The 26,179-nt window shown below is 33.1% G+C and overlaps 1 protein-coding gene across 2 annotated transcripts in view; it reads right to left on the bottom strand.

Annotated features, from left to right (window-relative positions):
• The window catches only part of hth (Meis homeobox homothorax), a 262,885-nt gene that overhangs the window by 9,309 nt on the left and 227,397 nt on the right, over positions 1–26,179 (bottom strand). The gene's annotated exons all lie outside the window — the stretch shown is intronic.

Below are 26,179 nucleotides of genomic sequence, written 5' to 3'. Positions count from 1 at the left end.
AAGAGTATCTGACTATAAATGCAAAGATGTTAGGTTCGATTCCTCCCTATGGAAATGAATTATTATCATTTTTCCGAGCAGTTCGACATAGCGTGTTATGTTCGAACAAGAAGAATAGTAAAATAAAAAAAAAATCAGTTTCACGCTGTATCCCGCACACAGCAGTGTAGGCAGAGGGAACCTAGTGTTAAGACATTCCGTTCCCCACTTTCAGCCGAATTCCGGAGGCATTGCGTGTTGAGTGCCAGAACTCACACTAGTAAAATAACTGTGACCCAAAACAGAAAATAGATGTCATCAACAAAACTACATCAGAAAATTATCTCCAATTTAAACTTGGGAACCCTTCTGGGGGTGTAATTGGCGACGCGGCCAGCGTCCGATGCTACTAATGTATTGTTAATATCAAGATTACTTAATTAACTCTTCATCTGTTTGTTCCCCCAACGGATGTCGCCGTGTGTGATTGTGTAATAAATTTTATTTTGAAAGTATTAACACCGCTGTAGCTTAGGTACAATTGGTGGGTGTGGGTTCGATTGATGTTAGAGGAATGATTTTAGGTGATTGGTGAAGTCGCACTCGAGAGGAGTATACCATAAGGTATTTAATGTTTAATTCGGTTCGGTTCTGGGTTGGATTCTAACACGATGATAAAAAAATTGAAAATATCCAAAATAAGCTTTTCTAAATTAAAGACTGCTGTATGAAATTTTTCTCACGACAACCGATTCCAACTAAAACAAAAATACATACAGACATACAAACAAACTAACATAGTTTATATCGAGATTAGTTAATTAGTTCTTTCATCTGTCCGTTCGCACCGTCTCCCTGGGGTATGAAAAACGGCAAGTTTTACGTGCGACGTGGGGGCAATTCCTTGTATTAATTTTGACAGCTAAAATTGTTATTACAGTGTTTCTCTCTCTCCTGCAATATGTTACAGAGTGGGTGATTTATTGTTGGACACTAATTTACCGATTGCGTAGTGTTCGTTTAAGAATTATATACTTTGATTGGTTCATTTTGGTAGATTGGGCGTATTATCGTTTTAGTTAAGTTACTTTATATATTTTCCTACATCTAGGTCCAGTTTAGACGGTTTCTTTGAAATGATGGTTCTGAGGTCTATTTGTATTTAAGGAACGTAAATTTTAAGTAAATTTTTCAGTTTAACTCCATTGATTAGGTTAAGCGAGTATTGTTCATACCTACTAGGCATATAAAGGAGAAAAAAGTATTTTTTTAATTAATATATATTTTTTAAAAAGATTTAAATTGAAATAAGGATATGTAAAAATAAAAAAATTGCTTAAGGGTTTTACTTTCACCTAAACACCGGCGCACGCCGTCTTGTTACCTTAGCGACAGAAAATAAAAATAATTCATTCCACCGAATGAAAATCGAACCCACAACCGTCGCGTTTACAGTCATGGCCTCTTATATATATATATATAGTAATATGAATTATTATTTTGTATGAATCATTAACTTTATCGAGTCATATAGATATTTGATCAGAACAAAGAAGCGTATACTGCACACTGCATATTGCAGTCCATACAAACACAAAATTACCATTTGTTTATCTGCCGGACCCCAGACGAGGGTGCCAAATCATTTTCACCCGACAAGGGGTTGAAGAAAGGAATGTATGTAATTCCTTGTATCTATCCAAAAATTACTTTTGATTTATACGTTTCTGATGCAAATTAGATTAATTGTTAGAGTTTAGATGCCCCTCTGCTATGCTGTTTGTGAAATATGGACTGGGTGAGATTTTTCGGTGTGTTATCTATTTTGAATAGATTAGTGATAAAAATTACCCTTTTATTATATTAGGGCTTAAAGAAATGTATGGTGTATGTGTAGTGTATGGTTTTTGTTTAAATGTTATTAGTAGATGTGGTTTTACTATGAGAGATAGACAAAAATGATCGTTGTCGACTGTCGGTTTCAGATCCACTCAGGGTATGCTATTTAACTTTTTTACCCTATTTATGATGCTACAAAAATACTATGTACGAAATTTCAATTTTTTGAATAGCAGGGTAGGTGAAAATAATCTATTGTCAAAACACTCCGTTCTTTGCTTTACGTATAGATTCGAAACTTTGCATGTTAGGTGGTGGAAATCTACTATTAATAATAATAAAACCACGTGTTACTAAAAAAAATAGAAATTTACCATGTACCTATTCTTGAAAAAAAATCGAGTGCCTATGACCTACTAGGGAAGACACACGAAGACATTTGGATATCTTGTAAGATAAAAAAAATAACACAACACACAGAAATATCTTAAACATATTGAAAACAGCGATAGCATAAAAAATATTACCAAAATTGACTCTACCTATAAAGGAGTACAAATACCCAATATTAATTCATTAGCCATACAAAGACATAAGGATTTTGTATAATAACGTAGCAATGTTCATTATTTTTATTACCAACGAGTGTTGTATAAATAGGTTATGTTAATGGTACTCCAGCTCATGATCTCTGGGTTTCTGTTATTATAGCGAATGCTCTCCCTAAATAGGAAAAGTTAAAGTGCCCATTTAGTTCCTGGGACACGTCCGATACGATCCTGATTCTGGTCGAGGGAGTCAAATTGAGTCTTGAGATATTTCACGCTAGAGCATTATGCGTGGCTTCGCTTGAAACATATACGTAATGAGAAAAAGCAGCTTCACGCCTTTATCCCTATAGTATAGAAGTAAGACATTTCGTTCATCTTCGCCCAATTCTCGAGATATTGCGGGAACCTAGTGAGGTTCCCTTTTTCTTCTGCCTCAACTCATCAGAGTTATGCTATGCATCTAAGCACTGAGGCCCAAGTTGCTTTTTTCTTTTTATTTAAAGTAGGTACGTTTTTAAGTAAATAGTTTCTCAAGACAAAGAACATTCATTAAGACCGGAGTCTGTAGCAACAAGCAAGGAAGGGGTGGTTCGCGGATCGGGAATAAAATTTAATTTCATCTCAAAGTTTTTGGATTTTAATTACCTGAGAGCAAATTAAATAAAGGGGGGTTGTGTAAAATTCCACGGATACTGAGACAGCGAGGCGAAGCTCTGCTAATTTATTACGGTCGGTTCTAAAGTATTTTACAATTAATTGATTATATATAAAGTTTTGGCTGATTGTTTTGTTGTTTTAAGCAACGATTTGTTGTTTTCTATGCATCACGCTAACACAGTTTAGCTATAAATTGTTGATTGAACGCGGCAGTTGCAAGTTAAGGCTCTACTAAGACATTTTTTTTAAGAAAGTGATGATGGAAAATCTTTTCTCTTGGTTGGTCAAAATGATTGAAATTTTCTATGGTCAATATGACAGAATTTCTGAGAAAACCGACCGAAACTGAGTTATTCAACGTTAATTGTGTCAATTTGTCAATAAATTAAATACGAAATTGAAATCGAATAAGATGCTTAGAAATATCCTTCTTAATTATTTTTTTATTAATATGTATATTAATATCTTCGCACTAGGATGAATAATTTTCACTTATGTTCCTATTCTTACGTTACACTTCTTGTCAGGAAAGATGATGTATTATCAATTAAAATTTTCACCTCAGCCATGTCCAGTTCGCACTCGGTTGCTTTCTTTAATGAATTAAGTCGTTGTTTGTACATGGATTGATTTATTTAGTAACTAGCTTGTAATAATTATTGTTTTTTAAAGTAATTATTTAACGTTGAATTGGTATTTAGGCTTAATTGACACTTACATTGCATAGGCGAGACGTGCGTGACTTCACACGGTGGGTAAATATAATTCTTATGGGGCAATTTTTTTATTAGTGTCACGGTGTATCCCGCACATAGCAGAGTAAGCATAGGGAACCTAGGAACCTATTGTGAGAAACTATGTTCCCATTTAGACACTTTCGGGAAGTATATATATCGGAATGTTTAAATTTTTTTGAACCAAGTTAAAAAAACATGGCCCCAACCAAAACTTATTAGAACTACAGGCCGTGGAAAACATTGAGAACTTCCACTGTATTCTCCGTAAAACGCATGAACTAAAAAGATAAACTTTAATCTATTATAACACACAAAATTGGACTCTACATCTAGCGTTAACGAAGGCATAACACATCATTGATCTTTTGAGCTCCCCCGAAAATCCCGGAATACACCGGCCACGCTCAAACCCATATATTTGTAGATATCCAAGGCTGAACTGCTCCAGGGTTCCGCATCTTAAGCACAACAAACTGGGGTAGGTGGGCAGCGATAAATTCTATTTTTCCCTAATTAAGGTTCCCTGCCGTCACGTTTCTGTCTCTCGGTGGTATTATTTAGCGGATAGTTTGGTAATTTTGCTTAAACTAATACATGTTTGGTGGACTTTTGGTGTTTGTTTTTGTTTTGTTTTAATTGAAATTTGTATTACTTTTCATTTATACGTATACGTTTTAATTTGAGGATTTTTAATAATTATTAAACAATTATAAATATGGACCAATCCCATAATACGGAGAAACCAATTTCTTCTATTTCGGATGTAATATTTTCATTATCAAGGAGAATAGAACCAATTGTAGCGTTGAGTATTTTCTTTAAAAAAAAAAAACACACTAAAGTGCCAAAGTTCCTATAAAATGACACATTTAACATAATTTAACACCCAAAATCAAAGTTAAACATTCTAAAATTAGACATTTTCGTTATCTCAGAAACAATACAAATTACATGGCATTTGGAAAGAAAGTTTTATCGCGACGGGTCCGGCCCGCCCGTAATCCCTGGGCGGCGCAGCTTATCGGACTCGCCAAATGAAGGCATTAGTTTTCATAAAGCTCACACTCCAGCCGGCTGTAGGCTGTGCTTCGATATTATTGTTCATATTTGGTGTGGGTTTTTAGAATTCAAAATGGGTTTTTGGGTAATAATAATAATATTTTTATTGTTATAGTTATTGGTAATAATATGTAAAAATTTTGAACTAGAAATAGAAATATCAGCTTTTAATTTTAAAGTAAAGAGGAGAAGAAAAGTTGTTCCATTTCTACTCAGGAGAATGAATTATTTCCATCTTCTTACTCTAATTACAGAACAAACAGTTGTGTGGAGTTCGTCAATACTTAGCACGTCTCGAAAATCGGAGAGCGAAGTGTTGTGGCACTAGCAGCGTAGGCCTATACTGGAATACAGGAAAAACTAACAAATAGAGAGACCCACACACAAATAATACAGAAACCATATGAACCCAACAATAAATAACGACCAAAAGTAATGTTTACGAGATCCAAGAGCACCAGAAGCCTGACGATTATTGAAATAGTGGGAAACGAGGAAAAACAAACGTCACATAAAAACTTACGACGTATTACGAGTAGAGCTGAGGCACCGCCGCACCGCGCGGTCGGACCGGCAAAACATCGACTGTAATTCATTATTAGCAAGTTGTTTTTCACTTCCGTTTGCGGGTTAAATTGTGGTCTGCGGGAGAGTTACGTCTTCGGATTTTTGGGTGGTGGTGTTTTTGTCGGTTTGTTTGTTGTTTTTGTACGTGACGTTTTTCGATTTGTTTTTTTTTCGTTAATTGATTTGTGTGATCTATATATTCCTTAAAAGCCTGTTCCTTAATCAGGCTAATGGTTATATTTAAATTATTTTAAATTCTCCACTCTGGTAGACAAATCACGGCGTTGAATTTCACAATACACAATGTCTCGAAAATTGAGCGTTCTGTGGGAAGCGGACGGTATTAGGTTGCCTGGGGTCGTCTAGATGACTTCTAAATACAGCATGAAGTTGTTATAAACATTTTATTACAAAACAAATACTATGTGATGGTCATAACCGAAATTTCAAGTATTTTTCTTAACTTTAATTTAAGATTTTTATCTTAACTTACTTTAATTTATATACCTAATCATTAGTATCGCAAAAATCCGGGAGAGACCAGCTCAAATTCACCCAAACAAGTTTTCTAATTAACAAACGCGTAAATTACATGTTTTTTTTTTATGGAAAGTTATTTTAGTGAATGCAAAATTTAGATAAATAATGTGGATATTAATTATAAATAATATATCATGGCTTGGATCACGTCCACGCGATGTTGGTCAGTGTCACGCTAATTTATTACTAGCTATATATCAAATTAAAACATATTTCTTTATAAATAAATAAATCGTAGCGCCGTCTGTTTCAAACGTTCGCTTTGCCAAAATTGCTGTGCCTACATTGGTTTTTGTGTGACGCAAATATGTTATAAATAATACTAATAAAAAAATTCGTTAAGTGCGAGTCGAACTTGGTCGCCGAGGTTTTCGTCAATTTCTGAATTATAAGGTTGGAGTCTCAAGCATCGCTGTTTTTCCAGTTACACCTTAGGAGTTTGCTCCCTGAGATGTTTGGCGCATAGCAATTTCTTAGTTAGTCTTCAAAAAATCCTCAAAAATGATATTACTAGCCTTTATATGCGGCTTCGCTCCTGTAGTCAGATGGACATAACTAAGACTAGTGTATGATACAGTGGGTTACATCGAAAAAAATAATTTACTTTAGTATACTCTACTCATATAATTTTCTTTTGATAAGTAGACAATCCAAAACAAAATAATTATAAAATTAGAACCTAATCTCAGGAACTACTTTCTAATATAAAAATGTGCAACCGAACAAATAATTTATTTCAGATAAAAGGAATTTTCTCTGCCACTTATCACGCAGAATAAATACCTTAACACTAGGCTCTCCACCAATCAGCTATACAGATCGAAGCGAAAACTATCAAAACACGACTAAATCTCTAACATTTGCTATGAAAACTGCATCAAGCTCACAAATAAAGGGTGAATAATTCAGTGAAACGCCGTTGAAATCCCATAAATCCAGTACAAGACGGACGGATCGCGTTTTGATGGCGGGTTATCTTACGTCCGACCAATTGATGATACTGCTTACGTTCACTGCTAACAGATGTTACTGGGCTAAATATTTATTATTGTATTGTTTTATTGCATTTTCGTGTGCTCCTGACCTAAATACGTTTTGTGTTGTGTTTAAAATGTTGTTTTGGGTATTTTATGTTGTTTTTAACCTTTTGTTGTTATTTAGGTACTTATAGGTATAGCTTTTTAAGGCAAAAATGTTAGGGATATGAAAATCATTGTATTATATTATAAGTTTAATAAATAAGACTTTTAAATGAATCTATTTATAATAATCTCATTCGTTGCTTCTTTAATTGAAATTTGGAGATATGTTGAAATGGAGACTAACGAGAACGTAAAGTAGAGCAAGGGCCTTATGACGAAATGTACAAAATAGGGTAACTTGAGTATTTGTTTTTCAGTAAGTTAAAAATTTTGTTTGAATTTGAGATCTCTAGCTTACTTTAACTAAGAAAGACAGAAACTAAAAAGAACCATTTACGACAAAAAACAAAATCTAAAACTCAAAACCGTTATGAAACAACAAAATAAGAATCGATTGAGCCTTATTTCTTCATCACTCGCCAAAAGAACTGACAACAATTTACAACAAAACAAAAACACATACAGACATCACGTACAAATTCTTCTAATCCGAATCGGCCTCGTGGGTAATAAATTTTTTCTATGAAATCCCGAGGCCGCCTCGTCGCATAGAAAGTGCGCTAAAGCAGGCCATTATAGGTGCGACCAGTAAATTATTATAAGGGAGGATCAAGAGTGGAGGCCGGACAAATGGACGAATGGACGAATATTGCTTATAGGATTTTTTATATTTGTGGAGAGTTAGTTGCTGTGTTTTTAGCACTCTCTTTATTATGGTTTGGAGAGATGATAAAATATGATATTCTTAGTATTTAATATACTATTATTATTATTATATGTTGGTAGTATAACCCGGCGGCTTCGTACCTGTGTTCATATGGAATTAACTGCCTATAACAGTACGATACATCGACGATAAGTGAACAATCCAACACAAAAATGATTTTCCGAACTATATCTTGTATCCGAACGAATAGTTCCTGGTTCCAATATAGCGTTATCATCCAAATAAACTCTCTACCTTTATAATAATAGTTTAAATAAATTAAAATTAGCTTCACGCTGTATCCCGCATACAGCAGGGGCAGAGGGAACCTAGTGTTAAGACATTCCATTCCCCACTTTCTGCCGAATTCTGGGATGGCCTGTTGAGTGACGGAATTCAAAGCCGCGTTTTACCTCAGCACCGAATAATCGAAAATTAGTTTAGAAGTATAAATTTGCTTAAAAATCAACCAACTTAACGAATGTTTGGCAAAACTTAGAAAAAAAGAAATCGATAAGTCCAAATGAAAGTCATTACAGTAATAAATGCGCCACTATAAGGAGTTCAATCTGGCGCGGCGTCAGCGATTACTGCATACGAGCACCGTGACCCTTGCCCTTCGACCTTTGCTCCTCATCTGCAACACATGGGAGTGTAATTATGAGGGTAGTTTCCGTTGTTACCACTAGTTGTGTTGCCCGACTTTGTTTAATTAAGGGATTTTGAGAAATTAATAATATTTGTGGTTATTTATTACGTTGCTATTGAGATGAGAATTCTGGAACTAAGGATGTAACGTTATGTAAGAAAAGTGAAGAACAAAAAAAGTTTTTAAATAACATTATTCCGTTCTCTCAGATTAATTATTTTTTGAATATATAGACTGATTAGATTTGTAAAATGAATTCATTTATAGGTTCGTCGTAGATGCTCTAATGGACACAGCACGGCGATGAGTTTCATTAGTCGACACCCAATGTCTTTAAAATTCGACGAAAAATGACGGCGGAATGTCTTAACATTAGGTTCCCTTTACCTACCTTGTTATTTAAAAAACCCAAAAAGAAGCTGCCAAAAATTATCCTCTATGCAAAATAAATTATCATCCACTGCGGAAGGCTAAATTAATTTTAAAATATCAATTATTAAAATGATCTTTCAGAAATTGTAAATTCCGAGTGGATCCTTATTATAACAACGACGTAATATAATCTTATCTGGGCCAATTAATGGCGTCGCGTAAACGGCAGTAAATATCTCAAGCTGTTGTGGATGCCTTGGATGTTATCGTTATATTATTAGGATTTCGAGTCGAATTTTGGAAAGGGAAAGTTGTTTGCTGATAGCCAAAATAGAAGGCAGTTCCACGATTTAGTTAATATATACAAACTTTTTATATACAAAATATATTTAAAGGCAGCCTAGGAATTTCCCAGTAGATAGGTCATAATAAGATTAATTTTAGATATAGCTTAAATAAGTTGCTATATATAAAAAAATATATTTAGGTATATATTAAAGGCAGCCTAGGAATTTGCCAGTAGAATAGTTTCCCTCTGCCTTGCGCGTGATACAGCGTGAAGCCATATTTATATAATTAATTTTAATAATATTATATACTAATATAGCTACAACCAATCGTTAATAACTGTAACTAATATAATATTTAAGATGTATGTAACGTCTATATCCGTGAGTGGGTCGCGGATACATAACGGCGGTAATAGGCCGACCCGGCGCCATGTTGTGTTGATTGCTTGACGAGAGTGCCGAATTTATTCCGCATTAAATAAAGGGTTTAGGTGCGAAATGTTATTGTGCGACAGATGTTTCATATAAACAAGATACTGAAATCTTAGGAGGGGTGCTTATTTGTAAACAGTTTAATAATTTTAGTATATTATTAATAATATTTTAGGGAAATTGGTGTGCCTACCTGTTTTAATTTAAATGTAGAGCGTTAGGTTCCACTGTTCAATATGCATTGTTTCGATTTAAATCGTAATATGGTTTCTTAAAATAATTTAATTATTTTGCTGAAAAGCTCACTTGCTTTTGCAGATTAATTTCAAATGTCATTAATTATGTTATTTTCTTTCAAAACAATATAGTAAACAAGACAAACGTAAAAAATTGTAGAGCTTTATAATTATTAAAATATTTAAATATATTTTGTATTATAATTAATTTATTGTAAATAAATATTAGAATAGATATTAAATACCAAATTAACATTAAAAATATTTTTTCTCCAACAAAAAAAATCCATATATCCAAAAAAATAAACATCTTAAAGTAATTTATTTATTTGTTACCAATTCACATTATCTGTGCAAAACTGTCCAGTCATTTATCCTGTGCTCGACTCAACTCTACGTGTTAAATACCAGGGCAGCATAACGTGTACGCAGTAACCGCTAATGAGTGCGACAGCGGCGCCGTGCGGCTGTTGCGGCGGCCGCGCGAACTAATTGCTGCTTGATGGATTGCTTGGCGGTCGTAGTGTCTGTGTCTTGTTTTACTTAAAATATATTAAATTTATGAGGATTTTTGGGTTTATATTGGATTGATGATGTGTTATGGCTTAGTGGTTAGTGTATGGAGGGGTTAGGGTGGGTAGTATAGTCGATCTTAGTGGGATTTGATTATGAAAAGCTTGTTGCTAATATATAAGTAGAATGTTATTGTAAATGTAATTAATTGTTAGTTTTGCCATTATTATTATAACCAAATTCATTAAAAAAGAATTACATAAAAAAATATTGTGAAAAGAAATAGCTTCCATAGAAGTTTTATATTATAGCTATATAATTTTCACTATAAATAGCACCACAGATAATAATAATAATATAACAGAAACGCAAAATTCATTAAACCGGAAACAGATCAGAGGAACTGTGACGTCACATATCAGGTGCCCGAACCCTGATCCCGGCCCATTAATTTGACAAACGGCCACTGAACGTAACGGTCAGTTGGCACCGACACACGACGCGTTTTGTATCTTTTTCGATATGGCCAAGAATGCCAAGATTTTATGCTATATTTTGCTATTCTTTTACATTACAATACAATTGCCAAGAGAATGGTGGGTGAAAATCTTTGTTTCTTTTTGTTTTTCTTTATCGTTTTGCTAATTATGATTAGTTGTTTAATACTTTTTCACGCTGTTTTATGCCTTATGCCTTATCACGCATACGAGTAGGTATAGTAGGGTAGGCAAAGAGATTTTTAGTGTTAAGGCACTCCGTTCTACACTTTTTAGCCCAAATTGGAGACGTTATATATTGAATGGCTAAATTTACCGTCGCGTCTCGGCTGGCAATGGCAACCATACAAATAATTTATATTTTTGTACTTGTTTACGAGTTATTTAGAAACAGACGTACCTACATATTAAATAAATTAACCTCCTTTTGGCATTGCCACAATCGTGTAAAAGTAATTTTTAACCAAACTAGAGAGCTTTTAAGTTAGAAAATTTTGTAACTGGCAAATATGTAGATCGATACGATAAGGCTAGGCCATATAAATTATAGCAGTTAAATTTTTAACTGCGAGATTTATCTAACTTAATGACATGGAAATTGTTGAAATTGGGGTTAAAAGTTTTTATTATTGTTATGGCGTTTTTTTTAAATACTAAAGTAACTAAATAATGGTTTGTTTTGGACTGTTTTATAATTTTGTTTATTTTAACTTATTTAAGGCTTTTCTGTATAGCAGGCTACAAACTAGTGTTAAGACGTTCTGTTGCTCATTTTTGGCTCAATTTTCGAGCATTTAGACTTGAGTGACAGAACTCAGGTCTTTCCATTTTTGAACTTTCTTTCTTTAAGCTTACAGCTATCGCGATTACCTGTAGTCCGGCCTCCTGCCTACTAAATATTGTATATTGTATATAATACCCTATGTATTACTCCATACAAAATGCGTTTCCATACAAAAAAAAAACAAAAATGCACTTTACATATGTACGTACATACAATATATAATATATTATAAACTAAGTAGAAAACGAGTCAACGGCTAGTAAGATCACAAAGCGATATCGATACAGAGACAAAGGTCCATAAATAAGGCGAAAAATTTTAAGGGCACCATTAGCCCCTTAGCGAGGCTGATGTGAGATTGTAGATGTTTGTTCAGCGTGAAATGCTCATGCTGGAACACGAAATATATAACTTTTTTATGGTAGAGTGGTGGTATAGCGATTGACTCTAAACGGAATGGTTGTGGGTTCGATTCTCACTTGAGTCACTCACTTATTTTCGTTTCTTCGTCCTCTGGTAGTTGCCAGAATCCCTGGCAGACAAATGTGTCTTGGCAAAAATCGAAGATGGCAACAGAGTGCCTTAACACTAGGTTCTCTCTGCCCCTTTGCTATATGCGGGATAAATAGTGAAGTTGTATATAATTTTTCTTGTTAAACCGGGATTACATTTAAAATTAACTTAAAACGTTTTATACAATTTTTTGCATATACAGACGAATAAGTAATTCCAGTCCATCAACTAATAAAAAATCATACAAAATTCATTAAAAAAAACTACAAAATAAATAAACTAAAATATAATACAATATTTTCTACACATAAAGAAAAAAAATACTAAGCTCAGTAATATTTTAAAATAGCACAAAACATTTAAAAGAAAGCTTATTCGACGCCTTTAAAAGATAGGGAAATCCCCGATTTCGTTGTAGAATATATATTTTTTAACTCTGCAATTACTTTGAATACAAAACAAACAGGGGTACCCTTATCAACTAATGACAACCGAGAGCGCGGACTCTTAACCACCTGAGCCCTTAAATAATTAAAAAACTGTTTTAAGCCCTTCCCTACGGGAAATTTTTCCTTTTGAACACGAATATATGCTTAAGCTGGAGAGATATAGACGTGTAAATAAAATGTTATGTGTTTTGTAAGTGATAAACCAGTAAATGGTCAACAATAGTAGGGGTTTTCCTCAAAGTAGGTAAAGGGGATCTAGTTTAAGAGACTCCGTTTCCTACTTTCCATCTATTTCTCGAGGCACTGTAAGTTGAGTTGCGGAATTCAACACCGCATTTCGCCTACGAGAGCGTGATAGTGAAAAAAAATTTATATATTCATTCTTTGGATAGGAGATCGAACTCACGACCAAGGCGTTTGCAGTTAGCACTTTGGGCACTGTCTCAGCATGTTATTAATAGTTATTAAATACATATTAAAATCTATATAATTCATAATTTTATACGAATTCTTGAATATACGGGTAATGTAAAAGATTTACCTAATCTGTGTATCTAAATATATATGAAAACGGCGAAGAATTATTTAATTTTAATTCATTTTTTATATTAAAGATCTATTAAAAGATACAAAGTAGAAAACTGACAGCCAATTGAATTAACGAAGCGCGACTATAAACTGAATAAAAGAAAAATAAGTTCCGCCATTTAACTTACTTGATTTAAGTTAGGCATGTAAAAACAGACATTTCAATAGCCACAAGAAAAACAAGACATTATGCGTGTATAAAATACGTAGGTACGTATAAAATACGGGCAAGGGTGGGCAATGCGGATTTTTTCAACACATAAATTCAATTTAAAATTTGCATTTTACATACAACATTCCACGCAATCAAGACACTAAAAGCTCGAACGAGAGTTGATATGTGAGCTTGCGACTCAATTAAGTTAGTACCAAAATAGATAAGATATTTTTTAGTTTCACGCGATATCCTGCATTTAGCAAGGTAGGCAGAGGGAATTTGGGAACCTAGTGATAAGATACTTAGTTCCCCATTAGAACAACGAAAATGCCGTTACGTACTTTCTGCTGAATTCTTAAGGCTTTGCATGTTGAGTGGTGGAACTCAACGCCACGCTTCACCTCGTTGCCAGTGCGAAGAAATGAAAATATCAAATATTTCATTTTCTTAATTGGAAATTGAACTGACGTCCCTGCTACTGAAGGACAAGACGAAACAAAGAAATCGACAAAATCAACAAACATCTTAAACAAAAGGGGTAGAAAATTTACGTTTAAAAACAACATAGATACTAAGCGGGATAGCATCTATCCTATTTAGATATTAATCTAAGCGAAAAAGCAAAAGCGATTCAAAATAGGCAACAAGCTACCGACGGGGACGGGGCGGGCCCTGTAATTGGCCATTTATCAAACTGCGAAGGGGTTACACTCACCCTGTAGGCACGGCTTAAGCGGACAAACATACGTACGTACTGTTTTATATTATTGTATAATTTTGTTTGTTAGCCGAAAAGGCTAATCTGAAAATTTTAATAGTGTTTACTGAGTGAATGTGTTTGGTTGTTCTTTTTTTTTTGTTTTTGTTTATATATTATGTACTTATATAATATGAATTCTCTTCTATTGTATTCAACTAAATAATTTTTTTTCAGCTTCCCGCACACAGCTGGGTCGGCAGAGGGAACTTAGTGTTAAGATACTCGGTTCCCCACTTTCTGCCGGATTCTGGAGGCATTGCGTGTTGAGTGGCAGAACTCGATGATGCGCTTGGCCTCGACACCAGAGCGAAGAAATGGAAAGATAAACGCAAACAAATATTTTACTTCCTCAAGTGGGAATCGAACCCACAACTGTCGCGTTACATACAATATTAACTTTTGCATTGATACTGCTTAAAAACTTTTAGAATCGTAATACTTATTCATTTTATGGCGCTTTTAAGACCTCTAATGCTGGTAAATAAAAATTCTACCAAGGTAAAAATAAGTATCTTCACCAGATAATACAAAACCAATTTCAATATAATAAATAGGTAGTTTATCAATATGAAAATGTAGGTATATGACGATGTTATATTATTATTAAGGTAATAAAATTTCACTACCGCCCTTAATTTCTTTCTTGTAAAGAAATTAAAAAAATAATTTCAGTCTCGTACAAAAATGGTCTCAAAATAGTCCAAATCACACCACCAAAAATAGATAACAAATAATAATAATATAATAGGCAATTAAACCAGCGAGGATATTAGAAGTTGGTAGTCTGCGCGCATTTGAATAAGCCGCCACCATAATTCAAAACAAGGCACTGATAAGAAAGTTTCATTACCCCAAAACGTTGAATTTAAAACCGGCTTAATCAGCTTTATGGGGGTTTATCCGAAATCAACGGGATGACCTGTGTGTTTAGGGAACGGATTATTTTGTGAAAATTTTGCGTTCATATCGCGCCGCCGCCTGGTTTATGCTTTAAATTAGGTATGAATTACAAATATGTGCTTGGTTATTGTTTTTTTAATATGTTTCGGTATTTTTTTATGGCTTAGATAGATATTTCTTATACATAGAAAAAGAACCAGAGACAGAAAAAGTTACATAATAATTCAACTATTTTCATCAAAATGAGTCTTAATAAATTCTATTATTGAGAAACAAACATGTATTATTCGATAATATCTACAAAACTACCAAAAATCCTCTTTAAAGTACCACAAACACCAACTAAAAAGCAGCCACAGATTAAAAAGAAATGCAAAACAATAACAAATCTAAACGTATTATCATATTTAGAACAAATATAAACAAGCAGACAGCAATTTGTCACTCCAATTCACCCGGACCGTTAAAGGGTACGCCAATCCAGCCGTGTTTAATTTGAGCTTTGTCTATGGCGTCGTGATCGGAAAAGTTCACTTGTAATCTCTATGGTTACGCTATTCTGTGTTTGGGGTTGCCAGTTGAAGGACAGATTAGATATGTCTTGAGGAGTTGGTAAATTAATATATTATAACAATAATAATTAAAGTTATTTTTTACAGCTTCATGGTTTTTCTTAGATGTAGCAGGGTAGACAGGTTCTTGGAGTTAGAGTTAAGCTATGTTTCGTATTTCAATATACGCACAATTTTCGATTGTATTTAGATAGAAAATATTTTTACTTTTATGAATGTGTTAAAAAAATATATTAGTTTCATAAGAGCTTTAATTGATTCAGGTCTTTGAAAAAAACAATCAATCATAGAATAAATGTCAAATATCAAGCTTTTCTCGTTTTTTAAGGTTTCGAAATCTACAATTGCGGTTCCCACTTTCTGCTGAATTCTGGAGGTATTACGTGATGTGTGGCGTAACTGAACACCACGCTTTGCCTCGTTACTAGAACAAAGAAATATTTAAAAAATCATTTCCTCGAGTGGGGAACCATTTTTTTTCATATTCCTTCTTTTATTTTACGAAATTTCAATATTAATTCCAAATATTGGCTCTATAACTAACTCTAAATAGTATCCACTCTGAAAAAAGGTCACCAAACCCGTCTCTTTCCAAACACAAGCTACAAGACTTATAATATAATAACAAAACTTATCTACCGTAATTAGGGGGCAGATGAGACCAGCTCGGGTGCACTTCTTAGCATTTAACAAAACTTTGATAAAAAGATTAACTATGACACTTTGAAATATGGCTTTAGAAAAATAAGCATGGAACTTTATCGGGAGAGGTCTGGTACTGCTGGCTGGTAGGATTTATTATGGAAAGAAAGGCGCAGGTGTCCAACTCTGGCTGGTATTAATTTGAGCGTCTCGTCTAATGCGAGCGTATGCGTTGCTGGTACTGGGCGGGACTCAGCTGTATTATGAAGCGTTGGTACCGAAGTTGTGGGGATGATGGGGGGTTTTGGATAAATCCCGTTGTGATTATGATGTCCCCGTGACAATTGTAATGCTGGCTGGTGTGGGATTTCTTTTTGTGGGGTAATTGGATTTTGTTTTGCAAATTCTATGTGTGATAAAGGCTTTAGATTTCTGTTTTTAATGTTTTAGTATCTGGGTTTTAGTCCATTAGGTTCCTTCACACATAAAGGCACTCCGTTCTCCACGCATTGTCCACTTATTATTCATTAGAAAAAACATTTCCTCGCCTCGCTGCACCACGTCTTGCCTCATCCGTATGTCCATTGACGTTATAGTCAATCAAGTATCACCAAAGCTACTTTATAAATCAACATATTACAGAACCACACTTACATCTCGTACACGATTCTTCGATTAAAAGATAATGTAATACAACGAAAAAAAACTACAAAAATACTAAAAAAATCATCTATAAAACTCGTAATTGTAAATTATAGTCCGAGGTTCCCCATTAACATAATTGTTTTAAAAGAAACGGCGTCTCTAGTAGATTGTAGTAAAGATATTTGAAGCAATTAAGATGTGTATTTGCATAGTGATGCGACCGCGTGACAATTTTGTCTCGCAATTTCACTTATCTTGAACTTGGCTCGACTTGTTATCATTTTCTTAGCAACGAAATATGTTTTCATTAGAGGTTTGGTCTTTTTCTTTTGTTTTTTTTTAATTCTTAATGTCACGGTAAAGGGCTAACGTTTTGTGTCAAGTTGACTGTAACTGTCAATTGATTGTATTTTTTATTGTAATCGTGTGTGTAATTGACGTTTCAATAACGATTTTAACTATTTTTTATGTATTCTCTTCTTCGTTTTTGTAGAATATAATTGTTAACTTATTTCTTTTTTCAGTTTTTATATAAATAGTAGTTAATAATTAGAATCTTAAGCAGTAAACACTTAGTCACTCGACAATTATGCGACGACTTTCTATCATATAACTTAATAATAAAAATAATTAATTATTTTTATAGGTAGGTTAGTATCTCGTACAATCATGGAATACAAACATAGCAATTATAAACTATGAAACAACTTATTATACATAATCTCAAAACATTCGCCCAAAATTAACAGTAAATTTCCAAAATGTTACCTTACGCAGCGTTGCTGTCTAGAACAATTGTTTAATACGACACAAATAGGTAACGAAAATACAATTTCCAAATATTTTCCTTTAAATTGAAATAACGTCGCTTAATTCCAAACATTTGTTTGCAAACGTAAGCCTAGAACGTATAATTTATATTTAATTTAAAGACGACATCGGTATTCGCAGTGCGAGTGCGTAATTAAAATTCCCGCCATGGCCGTCCCGCGACAGTTTTCGCGCCAATTTCGTGCGGAAATTAATTGTGACAGAAGGACGCGGCCACATCCTCCTGCGTTCCGTTGTACGGGTGCACTGTTAACCTTTTATAATAAATAAATTGTTACGTCATTTTTGTCACATGTTAACCTTAATCAGGTGTTGATAAATTGAAAAAAAAAATAAGTGAAAATTTCGTAACGAAAAAAAAATTGGTAATTTATTGTTATGTAAAATTTTCAAAACATTATTCAAAATGATAAAGTACATAGATATGATCGATAGATCAACAAAAAATGTGTAGGCATAAAAAGTTGTGTCATTATTTATAAAACGTGTGGGCGACAAAAAGTTTTAATTATTTCACTTGAGCTTGTATAAGATCTACAATATTCAGCCTAATATTTCTTTTTATTTACATTTATGGTCGCAACTAATGATAATTAAGCGCCAAAATATTTTAATTCAAATACTGATTAATAGGTTTTAATTAAAAACCATATCTAAGCGAACTATTCGTAATCAAATGGCTCGGAATTTTCATTACGAAACAGAACTGTATAGCAATTAATATTTGTCAAACGAAATGTAAAAAAAATAACTGAACTTGTGTTGAATGTAATATAAATGATTGTATTTTTATGTTTTTTAAAAAATAGTTTTAATTGATGGTTTTAATTATTTAACACTATGTTTTAAAAGTATTAAGCAATTATTTTTAGTAACTATTGCAGCTAGCTTCTAGCGTTCTAACACGTTGCTGAATTTTATCTCCTGATATTTTATACAAATTTACTATAGTACGAAATGTATAGCAACGACAAGTATTTATCTACATATGCTAAATAAACACTTTTATGTACCTTACTAGGGCGAAGAAATAAAAATGACACAACTTCCATCCAGTGGGGATTGAACCTATAACTAACTTAACAGAGACTGCTGGCCCGCTAAGTGTATATGTACTTAATTTATAGGGACAAAAGTTAAGGTGTAAAAAATGCAACAGTTATTTATTTTCGACCACTTCGGATTGACTACGGACAGTAAACAATTCTAATATTCTTGAATAAAAATATTAAATTATAAAGAATATTTCGACTGTTATCTCTCGTCTGCCTCGATCATAGAAAAATGATTGATCGATGACTGTTACATTAATAACATGTACGCATACTATATACGTGTTTTTTTTTACTTTGAAAGTAATAAAAATTATAATTTAAAAAAATATTTAATAGCATTTTATAATTTCCAACTGAAATAATCAAATTTCAAATCGTTGTAGTCTATACCAGTTATATTATCTGTGTTGTCAGAACGACAGATAATAAATGGCTTCAAGCGCTACAAGTCACAAAATTAATGTTTAAATTAGATTCGAGATAAGTCGATAATTCTCAAAACCATACATTTGCATATTACGCAGCTATTTTACAATATGACAAATTATTAAACATGGATAGGGAGGATGTTTTTTTAAATAGGCACGCTAATATCGAAAAGGTAAACTACTAATGTGAGGTGCTAGTCTTTTATATAATCAATAATTGTACATTTAAATCAATATATAAATAAATGTCATGTAAGCTGTGAGAACTGTCAATTTTTAAATTACGATATTCTAAGATGATATCAATGATAAATATTTATTGACTTTTAGTTAAGAATTTTATGATAAACATAATTATAGCGATAAAACGAAAAATCGCTAGATCAAATAGCTATTTTCACTTAAAACAGATTGTATTAAAAAAAATTGAAACGTCTAAAAAGGCGCGCTGTCACTTACTTTTTTCAATTGGATATTAACGGGTACAGATAAAGTCGGAGCGCACTCGGCCGAACTTTTATTTTTTTCGTTTATCAGATGGCTTACCGTTTGAATTTAAGGTACGTCAAAAAGTTTTAATAGACTCCAGCAATCTGATCTTCTGTAGCATTAAAATAAAATTGTTGAGTTGAATTCTTTTAAGATTAGGGCTTAAAGCAAATCCTATCTAGGATTCCATTTAAATTATAATATGGAACGGTCGCAAGTATTTTACAAGTTTAATTTATTATTATTACAATGATATTCTTTTGAATAAATAAAAAAAAACTAGAAACAGATAAAAAATACAGATTAAAAAGGCTAAAAATACAGTCAGACGTATATGACGGAACTCTTCGGCGACATCTAGCGTCAGTTGGAGGATAGCCAGGCGCTTTGTAAGCTCCAGCTCCGGTATCGTGAAAGCTTTGTGCTAATGCTATATATAAATTGCCACAGTATCTAGCATTTCGTTTACGACTAGCTGTACATGTGACTCTGCTTGTGATGTTTAAATATTTACTTCTATTATATATTTTATTTTTGTTTTCACTTTTGGGTGGTAGGTAATTTTGTGTTTGGACTGTGTGAAGAAGAATTTAGATGGAAAGCGGAGAAATTATCTTATATCTATATGTAACATACTCTTTCCGTGTTTGTAGGATATTATATCATGAGTATCAGAGCTAGTAGGATACCTATTCTTAACTTGTCCATCCTCCAGCTAAAAATGGCAGATATAATAATCATATACCTACTAACAGAAAATTTTTAACTACAGATTCACGTTATATCAAGCGCACAGCAGGGGCAAAGGAAACCTAGTGTTGAGACACTCCGTTTCCCACATCACTCATTTAACCTAACTTCAATAGACTCAAAATATAACACATCAATTATAATAAATGTAATACATACAATATTTGTTAACAGCAAATATTATAAACGTTAATATTATTTAGCAGCGGACTTCCCGGTACTCCTTCCGGTGCACTGCAGTTCAGGTAGACGCCGTAGGTGACCGGGACACTACCAACAATAGTGATGATTTACAGCTCCGGGATAAGGAAAATACTGTTGTGGATATTGTATACTATGTTTCGTATGCAATTACTTTAACTAAACTTTGAATTGAAAGCTATCTTATAATGGTTGAATTTAAAGGGTTTTTTTAATGTTATAATTGTGTGTTTAATATATAAAAAAAACTATTTTTTTTTAATAATTTCTAGATGTTAGCGCCATTTTGAATTGGTGCTACAGATAATTTATTAGATTATGTTAAATAAATTATATTACATGAATATAATCTGTAGTTTCGTTTTACTTCTCTTTATCTATGTTCAAAATAAAAAAAACAACATAGAAATAATTAAATTTCACATGTTTTTAGTAACTATTGATGTTAACCACATTATTTCAATATAACAGATAATTTCAACCACACTTCTATTATCTACATCAAAGACAAAGCTGTTATTATTAATATTTACATATAATCCGTATTATGATAGACAGACGCCATCAAGTACACCATTAAATATGTATTGGTACCATCTCATTTGGAACAATTAAGCATTTGGCATGAGATCAGAAGAGCGTTAGTCGTTATTAAGCCTTTTGTTATTTCGAATGGAAAAGATGAAAGGACTGATGGAGTAACAAGAAATGTTAATAGTTGCACTTGACGATATATTTGTTTGATTTTTGTAGATTTTGTATACAATGTTCGTGATTCTGAAGAATGAGAAGTCAATTTGGATTTGAAATAGACTTATTCAGATAAGTACAAATGGATAATAATTTAAATCAATAATTAAAACTGGAATTGAGTTTATTTGTTTTGGTTTTGAATGTGCGTAAAAAATATTATGTTTTTTGTTATTGTAAATATAATTTAATGAATCCTTAAAATTCCCTTCAAAACTAATGCGAACATTTGTAAAGGCAGTATAAATCACAACCTTAAAATATGTTTTTTTCTATCTTATTTTATAAGATTTGATATAAATTAATTATCTTTTCCAAAAACGATTAACAACCAATTCCACCCAAAAAAAAACCCCGAAAATACATAAAAATAACGCCTCAACGTTTGACAGCGAGAACCCACAACCCACATTATATATACACGGGCACGTACAAAATGAAAATGGGGGAGGTATGGAAATTCTGGTCAAATATATCATGCGGTGCTTGACAGGCCAATTCTCTTATCGCAGCCGCGCGGCGCCCGGACGATCTAAGCCAGCTAATATAAAATGGTTTAAATTCAACTTTAATTCAAGCTATCTGCACCCTGAAAGGCTACAGTACAAAGGGCGATTTACTGAGACGGTGTATTTTATATGGGATTTTAGATTGTTTGATCGTATTTTTTGGTTTTTAAGATGGGATCGAAAAATCAGAAAATCAATCTATAGGTACCTACTAATATTGTTGAACGCGATAATTTAAGATTGGAATTAAAGTCTTTTTGTGTCGTTTAGTGGAAGCATTGCATATTTCATTGCCTCGAGCGGGGATCGAACCCATAACCTGTCGCACGCTTGTACCACTGAGCCACGACTTACTTACATACCTCGTTACAGAACCTGGGCACTCAAATTGTGTCACAAACAACTTTTTTAGTACTTTAATTCAATTCAACGACGGGGGGCGAAGTTGTAGATAGAAACTAGTAGAAAAATAAATTTTAAAATTATTTTTAAAGTAAATAATGTAAGTCATACAATAAAACTATACTTGCCTAACTTACAAATGAAAATATATTCTACCATATAAATATTTGCCGCCGCATCCTCACCAGAGTAACAGCTGCAACTCTTAATAAGAAGTCGACTTGGTGCACGCAGTACTTATCACAATATCCATACCACATTGAAAATATATTTAAAACTTTATTAATACCCTTATTTAGCCTTAAAAAAGTATATTTTAAATTGTCGTTGCCTTATTCTTTTTATGGAAATAATAAATTTAAAAAAGCACCTTCACGTTTTTCTCGCAAAACAAGATATTATATTATTGGAAACTTACTTATTTATTTAAAATAGGGTAGTTTTCAGTTGATCTACATTGGGAGAAATTATTATAGTTAAATTATTTTACATCACCGCTCTGGTAATTAAACGCGCGGCGTTAAGATCCGCTATTCAACACGCAATATCTAGAAAATAGTTAGTTGATAGTTTGTCTGGACAGTTGATTCGTAGGGAATTGTGTGTGAACCAATGTTAAGTGGTTTCCCTCTGCTTTCCAAGCTACAGCGTAAAACTATTTTCAAAGGAAATTATATAAGAATATAAGAGAAAAAAACACCAATAACTCTCCACGATAAACAGTGGGCAGAGAAGCTAAACATTATCGGCATACAGTTTACAACGAGACATCATAAACTGCAAACAACGCCATTTTCCATTACAATATGTTTACCCAACAGCATTATGTGTGTTATCCTGGGACGACGCCGGAATTTATGAGGCATCCGCAAATATTTGGACTGAGAGAGATACCCTGGGCTGACAGGCGAAGATTGGCTGTTTGGTAACGTCCATGTTGATTGTGGTGGTATTTTGGGTTTTTTGGGACTGGTTTCGTTTAGTTTTTTTTTATCATTTTTCGTATAGAAGTTCATTCAGGTTTTAATTGTGGTGTGTTATTTTTTGGCGTATTTAATGCACTTGGAGTTTTCTTGATTTGGCATTAGCAAGGAAAGTTTTTTTTAATTTTATTCTGTGGTATTTCTTAATTCAGTTGTTTTTGTATTTTAAGTCGATAATTCTATAAAATTGGCAAAAGGCTATTTAATGAATGATTTATTTATTGGTTATAGAAATAAGTTTTTAGGACATTTATTTAAGCCATTCCATTCTTCGCTCTCTTCCTAAATAGCGCGTTTAATGGCGAAACTAAACACCGCATTATGTCTACCATTTTTCCCAGATTGAACTCACAACCATCATATTTACAGCCAGACATTATCTTAACAACACGCTTACCTCCTATCTATCACTAAGAAAACAAACACCAATCAAACTCAAAAATTATTAAAAAGACATCACCCAGCAAACTAGCGCACCAACGTTTGGTGTCATTAAATCTCGTAATAGGCTATCATAAATTGCAGGAGGTGGACGGCGTCGGGCGGCGCGCTGTCATCGTTTGTCAGCCATTTCACGCATTGTTGGACAATAGCGGGCATTGTGTTGTTCTGACGTGATGCGCGTGGACCGTCAGCCCTGGCATAGCTCAAATGTGACACCTGACTCATAATTTAGATTAGAAACAGGATTTTGGACAAGATATCGTTTGGGATATGCACGGTATATATATGGTACGCCGTTTGGAATACGTTTTGGATGATTTTATGGTAAGTGTCCGAATAGTTGGGGTATGGTTTGATTTCTTTATTGTTAAGGAAATATGGATGGGGTTTTAGTGTCTTTAGATATTTGTCACTACAAAGCTACACAGTTAGAAACGTGCCTCGTAATTTAGATTAGAAAGGGGGTTTTCGGCAAGATAATAATATCTTAACCTAAATATAAAAGCTGTTTTAGTTATTAATGTCTATTAGCTTATTTTATCGCAATAGATTGAACATTTGGGTGATAAATCAATTGTAAAAAAAGTTGGATGAGCGTCTTATTATTTAATGTCTTTAGCTTTGTGCAGTGTCTGGAGGCAGTGGAAGCTTTTCTCAAATTCTATGATATCCTAATAAATTTTGAAGAATATTTATTGTGTATTTTTTCGTATTCAATACAGTTAGGTACTCTTAAAATTTATGTTATTCGAATATATTTAGAAATAAAACATAACAAACCAAAATCAACACCCTCAGAGTATCATTATCCGTACAGCGTAGTGTAAGTTAACAAAATTGTTGGTATCCGACACATTCGTTGGGAGATCGCAATTTGAAAGCGCGTTAATTCTCACTCGGCTGTCTTGTTCTGTCGCTGAGAAACCTGGCACCCGGCTTACATACGGCTAAGCACGTCCCTTTAGGTCCACGCAAATTCCACCTTTAATCCCAAAGGGTACGAGATAAAATACCATCAGCCCCACACTCCGGTAGTGGATGCTATATGTAAAAAACGTACACCACCCATACCTTTGCATGTCCCAACGAATTTATCTTTAAAAAAAAACTATATATATAATACTGGACGGCTATTGGAAAAAAATCACTGTGGAACATCAAGTATTCTTGGTATGCGTACGAGATCTCATCAGAAATTTGAGCCCTCAAGCGTTGGCTAAAAAAACGACTAAAATAAAATCTGACCCCGCCGGACTTGTGAATTCGAATCAAATGTCATTATTTATATGAAATGATTTTTTGATACTGTCTGTCAAGTTTGTGTTTTTGCTCGTAATATAAATAAACATGGGGCTTAAAAAATAACAAAAAAATATATTAAAATAATTTTTAGTATTAATTTTAACGATTTGCATTATTATTTTTAATTTTGATAATAAAAAATAATTTATAATACTACAAGCTGTCACAACATAACAAAATCATAGTCAAAAAATTTTTTTTTTAATTAAACGCAACGCCACAGATACTAAACAAATAGCACCACCGTAATTACCTACTGCAATACAAAAACAACAAATCGAGAAGTCTGTCATATGAGATATTATCGTTTTTCCTACTCGATTCCTCAGCTAGTGTTGTATCGAATGTATCGGATGACGGCGTTCGTGTCTCGAGATAACCATCTCGGGCTATAAGATACTGTGTCTAGTTTAGACAAAGTTTCTATTTATTAATTTCTAAATAAATGCCGCGTGTTTTGTATTCACGCTTCGATAGCATTGTGAGGTGCGGAGGGAGAAATTGATATGGCAACATTTAACTCCATTCTTCTTTCATTAAGAAACAAATTTAAGTGTATATTATTAAGACGGAGAAACAAAAAAATATGTGTTAATAAAAAATAAATAAAACGACTTACTATTGAGGCAATGTGGTGATACCAATTAGTAGATAAGAACTTACTGTTGCCTTTACAGACGATTTACTTACCTAAAACAAAAAAGAACATTATATATGAATAAATAAAATCAAAGTTTCTGTTTGTAATTTTGAAAGGAATTACGTAAAGCTAATAAATAAGACCTAATTTTTAAATTTAATTAGTAAACTAAATAAGAGAACATTATGTCAAATATTTAATATTAATTTACCTGAAAAAAAAATGGAAATTAAAAAATAGAGCCATTTTACCTTATCACCCCATTCGTACCTACATGCTTACATGATCACGCTTCCCGCTAACAACACGACCACTACACAAGTTAACGACGATAACAACAAATTAAGCAATTAAGTGTAACTATCACTTAATATAATTTCAAAACGACTGAATGAATCCCTACGAACGACTGACTTCAGAATGATTATACAGCCAGGTTCCCTAAGACTAAATTAAAGGTGAAAAATGCATAATAATATGCAACAAATGATTACACGGCCACAAAGGTTCCCTAAGACTAAATTAAAAGTGAAAAACGCATAATAACGCACAACAGTACAATAATTATATGTAATTTTCATTTGATACGCCGAAAATTAAGTTTTGATTGGAGCTCTAT

The sequence above is a fragment of the Heliconius melpomene genome, chromosome 8, assembly GCF_056956725.1.
Source record: "Heliconius melpomene rosina isolate 202511_hmr_F chromosome 8, ASM5695672v1, whole genome shotgun sequence".
In the NCBI taxonomy this organism is placed as follows: Eukaryota; Metazoa; Arthropoda; class Insecta; order Lepidoptera; family Nymphalidae; genus Heliconius; species Heliconius melpomene.
The sequence above is the reverse complement of the archived record's forward strand: the minus strand, read 5'-3'. Positions and strand labels throughout refer to the sequence as shown.